General features: G+C 45.7%; 1 pseudogene; it reads left to right on the top strand.

The window, feature by feature from the left end:
* Positions 1 to 2,578: 2,578 nt before the first annotated feature.
* Positions 2,579 to 5,008, top strand: LOC133128899 (uncharacterized protein K02A2.6-like; annotated as a pseudogene).
* The last annotated feature ends 720 nt before the right edge of the window (positions 5,009 to 5,728 follow it).

Raw genomic sequence — 5,728 nt, forward strand, 5'->3', positions numbered from 1 at the left:
TTCTTTCCTTGCCTCTGTACGCAGCTCTCAACTTCTGCCCCTCCAACCAAAACAATTTCAAATAAACAATCCAATTTGTAGTAAAGTGTTAAATAATAGGCCTTTATTCCATCAGATCCAAGTACAAAAAAGCAGTGATCATCAGTAAGGCACAAAACAGCAAGCACACACACACACACACACACAGCGTGAGCAGAGCTGAACAAGCTAAGCAATCTGAGCACACACACTTTGCAAAACAGTTTCTTATATCTCATTTTCATGGCCTTGGTCTCCCCCTCTGTCTGGGTACAGCTACATCTTCTCCAGTCACGCCATAGTTGTTTTCTTGCTTCTGATTGTTTTACACCTTCTCATCCATATCTCAGAAACTTTTAACCAACCCCCCCTTAACATTTTACTTCAAGAAAACATTCTTTTTGAGACGGGTGCGTGGGGGTTGGACCCAAAATGCACGACTCAGAAACAATGAGTAGATAAAGTCCCGTCAGGACTTTATTCGGGACGAATCCCAGGAGAGTGGTCAACACAAGCAAAGTCCATACACGAAGATCCAGCCAAACAAACAATAAACAAACAAAAAGCACGGTGCTGAGGGAAGAGGCACTAAACAAAGTCGTCGTGCTGTGATAATTCCAGAAGCGTGGAAACAAGACAGAAGTACAGGCGGACGGCAGGCAGGGTCTTAGTCGTGGGCGATGCGTTAGTCGAAACCATAAAACAAACAGCGAGGCAAAAGTACAAAATCGGTAGGCGAGGACGTGGTCCAAAACAAACGATGGTCAACAAAACAGAAATCAATAATCAATGGTCAATGGTCGGTAAAACAGGCTTGGATCGTAACGTGTATTCAATAATGTAAATGCTCAAGAGTTGCGTTGATAACAAGAGGCAGACAATTTCGCAAAGAACAGTTGCGCGACTGGGCTATAAATGCGGGTGTAGACAGGTGTAGACAATTAGTTTAGAGAGCAGAAAGGAAATGAAAAACAGGTGCGATGGATGACGAGTTTAACAAGGTAATTAGTAATCGTTAGTAATAAACCTATCCTGCCCTAGCATTAGTAAATTAGTAAATGACATGCACGAGAAACACATAATTAGTTTGTTAGTTCTACCCAATCCTGATCTAGCGTTAGTAGTTTTAGTAAATAGACAAATGGAAACAATTAGGGTGTGAAATTACAGAAAGAGAGAGAGAAAAGGCGGAACGCAAGGTTTGCGGAAAGACATGTAAAAGTGTATGTTTAAACAGTAACCAGGCTACGTAACAATAAACATGAATCAAAACATAACACAAAACGAAACTAAGACGATAACTGTAGTGTATTGGGCTCTGCTTATCGATTGCACAGGTATCTGCTGGTTGTGTCTGCTGTCTGTCTGCATCGATAATTGATTGCTTTTGCCTTGTTCTGTATTTGTACAAGCTTGTGACTGCGGAACACACAGTAAAAGGATACACGTTTGATTACCCTCCGGTTTCCCCGTGTTTATTTTGTGTTGCTGAGTAAGAACACAACAGTGGCGACGACGATGGGATTAACGAACTCAGGACAATCCATTTGAGAGGAGAGCAGATATTTCCGCGGGGAGGAGAGAGAGAAGGGAATCGCCGCCGGGCGAAAATTACGTAATTTTCCACACAATCTGTACAGTAACTGGACTCTGTTTGACAAAATGGCGGGCCAAATTGGAACAATCGGCCCTTTCGATAGTGCAACAGACGATTGGGTGGAATATACCGAACGCATTGAACAGTATTTCGCGGCAAATGGCATTACAAATGAGAAGCATGTTGCAGTACTGCTAAGTGCAATGGGAGGGAAGTCATACAGCCTGTTACGCAGTTTAATTGCTCCAGATAAACCTTCTACCAAGACGTTCAACGAGCTTGTGAACGTGATGAAAGAGCACCTATCCCCGAAACCCCTGCTAATTGCTGAACGATTTAGATTCCATAAACGAAACCAACACGAGGGCGAGTCAATAGTTAATTACGTTGCTGAGCTCAAGAAACTCTCAGAACACTGCGAATTTGGAGACGGCTTGAATGATGCGTTGAGAGACCGCTTAGTATGCGGCATTCTAAAGGAAGGCATACAAAAGAGACTACTAACGGAGGCGGGGCTCACGTTCAAAAGGGCAGTGGAAATAGCTGTTTCAATGGAAACTGCAGCTAGGGATGCTGTTGAGTTACAAACAGGAGTGAAAGCAGCAAATGTAAATAAAATGGCTACAGTGACTAAAGCACAGAGACAAACAGAAAATGTGGAACCATGTTATAGATGTGGTAGGGGCTCCCACTCCCCCTCACAGTGCTAGTTTGGAGATCTATAATGTCAAGGGAGGCGGCAGGGGAGCTATCTGGCTCACACCACAGGTGAATGGTCTAGCTGTAAAGATGGAATTGGATACAGGCTCAGCCGTGTCAGTGATGGCACAGAGTGAATTTGTGAAACATTTTGGGAATTTAAAACTGAACCCATCTTCTATCCTTTTAAAAACCTACACTGGAGAGAAAATTGCACCCCTTGGGGTACTGCCTGTGGATGTACAGTACAATGGTCAACAATGCATGTTGGACTTGTACATTGTTGAGAAAGGGGGACCAACACTGTGGGGGCGTGACTGGCTGAGGAAGCTACAGCTGGACTGGAGATCCATAAAGAGCTTACATGTGTCGCTAACCCCTACTCCAAAGTCCACAGAGGCTAAACTGGAGAAAGTCTTGGAGGCCGCTGCACCTGTATTCAAAAATGGTGTTGGAACATTAAAGCACATTAAGGGAAAAAATGTTCTAAATGATGGAGCCACCCCACGATTTCACAAAGCGCGTCCGGTTCCATACGCCATACGACAGAAGGTGGAAGCTGAGCTGGACCGCCTGGAAGCAGACAGGATCTTATCCAAGGTAGACTGGAGTCCCTGGGCCACACCCATTGTTCCGGTAGCAAAGAAGTCTGGGGCATTGAGAGTGTGCGGCGATTTCAAGGTTACCGTGAATCCAGTGTTACAAGCAGAACAATATCCATTACCAAGGATTGAAGACATCTTTGCGAACTTGTCAGGTGGACGACGATTCACCAAGGTGGATCTGGCAGAGGCCTACCTACAGATGGAGATGGAGGAAGACTCCAAGGTCTTTCTGACAATAAACACACTGAAGGGCCTTTATCGCTACAATAGGCTAGTGTTTGGAGTGGCCTCTGCCCCAGCCATATGGCAGCGCGCCATGGACCAGGTGCTACAAGGGGTCCCTGGCACCCAGTGCTATTTAGATGATATCATTGTGACTGGGGCCAATAATGATGAACACTTGAAGAACCTCCAGAAGGTCCTAAAAAGGCTGGAAGACTACGGGCTTCGGGTAAGACGGGACAAGTGTGAGTTCTTCAAGTCATGCATCACATACTGTGGACACACCATCGATGCACAGGGGTTGCATAAATGTCAGGAGAAGATCCAAGCTGTCATGAAGGCTCCACAACCACAGGATGTGCCCCAGCTGAGGTCCTTTCTGGGATTCATAAATTATTACAACAGGTTTATGCCTAACCTGTCCACAGTGCTCCACCCACTGAATCAGCTACTGCAAGTAGGACGAAAATGGCTGTGGACGAAAGAATGTGAACATGCCTTTCAGGAAGTAAAAAAACTGGTGACGTCCGACACAGTGCTCACACACTATGACCCGACCTTACCTGTGACAGCGGAAATGATTCAGAGACAAACCCGAAGAGATGTAACTCTCTCACAAGTGTGCACTGCCACACAAAATGGCTGGACAAACCAACAGAAGTCCCCACTGGCTCCGTACTTCCAGCGTAGGGATGAACTCACCATTGACTCTGGATGCCTCATGTGGGGAATGAGGATCATCATACCTACCAAGCTGAGGGCCAGGGTGCTGGAAGAATTGCATTTTGGTCATCTAGGAGTGGTGAAGATGAAGGCGCTAGCGAGAAGCTACGTCTGGTGGCCCGGGATCGATCAACAGATTGAACAGCTCGCCATGCATTGCTCTGGTTGCCAACGGGTACAGAACGAGCCAACGATCGCACCCCTGCACTCATGGGAATGGCCGGCGTCGCCATGGCAACGTATCCATATCGATTTTGCTGGTCCATTCATGGGAACAACATTCCTGGTGGTGGTCGATGCATGTTCAAAGTGGCCTGAAGTGTTCACCATGAACTCAACAACAACATCTCACACAATTGACGTGCTGAGAAGTCTCTTCGCAAGAACTGGCGAACAGTTGGTGAGTGATAATGGTCCTCAATTCACAGCTAATGAATTCCAGATGTTTCTGAAGCGGAATGGGGTCCGGCACATAACATCAGCACCATACCATCCAGCTACCAACGGGCTTGCAGAGAGGTTTGTGCAAACCTTAAAGCAGGGTCTATGAGCCATGGCAGATGAGCACTCCCCTCTGAACCAGAAGCTGGCCAATTTCCTGTTCGCCTACCGTAACGCTACTCATGCTACTACCAACCAGACACCTGCCATGTTGTTTCTGGGACGTGGGTTACGCTCACGACTGGACCTGCTGAAACCAAACCTTCGAAGGACGGTGAAAGATCGACAGATGAAGCAAGGCTTCAGTGCACACAATGGAGAAACACGTCAATTTGAAATTGGACAGACAGTGCTTGCTAGGGATTACCGTGGGGATCACAAGTGCGTTCCTGGAAAGATCAAGGAGAAAAATGGGCCCTTGTCCTACACCGTGGAAGTTGCTCCTGACGCCAGCTGGCGACGGCACATTGACCAGTTGCGGAGGTCGGAAGTCCGGGTTGAAGAGGAGCTGGTGGACACAGTCGTACCTCCTGCCGCTGCTCACACGAATCTTCCAACCTTGGAAAATGAAGTGGATGGTCAGTCTGTCCCTGGACCACCTCTGGGCGCCACCACTGTGGATGCGAATCCAGGAGTCACACCTCCGGAAGGGAGGCGTTACCCCACACGTAGCCATAGACCTCCAGAGAGACTAATGCTGTGAATCCTCAGCTATACTCTAATTACAGCTAGGTAAAGCTGTTAATGCACTACTGTACTTATTGGTCTAGTTCTCAGTGTTTTTGTTCAGATTAGGTTCATTATGTTGTCTAACATTTTCTGTCACATAGTTACTACTTTATTAAGGCAGGGTATTTTGGTTAAATTACAACATAGTAAAGGAGCTATGATAAAATGTGATTTGTTATCTAGAAGGGAGGAGTTGTAGTGTATTGGGCTCTGCTTATCGATTGCACAGGTATCTGCTGGTTGTGTCTGCTGTCTGTCTGCATCGATAATTGATTGCTTTAGCCTTGTTCTGTATTTGTACAAGCTCGTGACTGCGGAACACACAGTAAAAGGATACACGTTTGATTACCCTCCGGTTTCCCCGTGTTTATTTTGTGTTGCTGAGTAAGAACACAACAATAACCACTCAACATAGGTAATATAATCGTAACGAAACATAACTAGACATGACGAAAAAATAAATCGTAACAAGAAATAAACTAAACAACATGACGAACCTAGACTAACATAATACATGATAAGACAATACGTGACTAAGACAAAATGAATAAACATAAAACATGGCAAGACAGACCTGAAACGTGACACTTGTTTGACCCCCTAATACCTTTGACCTAAAGAAAACATTCTTTCCAGTGTTTTAAGGAGAAACAGAAATAATACAATTCAGTGCAGTGTACTTCAGTGCTGGGAA

This window comes from Conger conger, chromosome 5, assembly GCF_963514075.1.
Source record: "Conger conger chromosome 5, fConCon1.1, whole genome shotgun sequence".
NCBI lineage: Eukaryota > Metazoa > Chordata > Actinopteri > Anguilliformes > Congridae > Conger > Conger conger.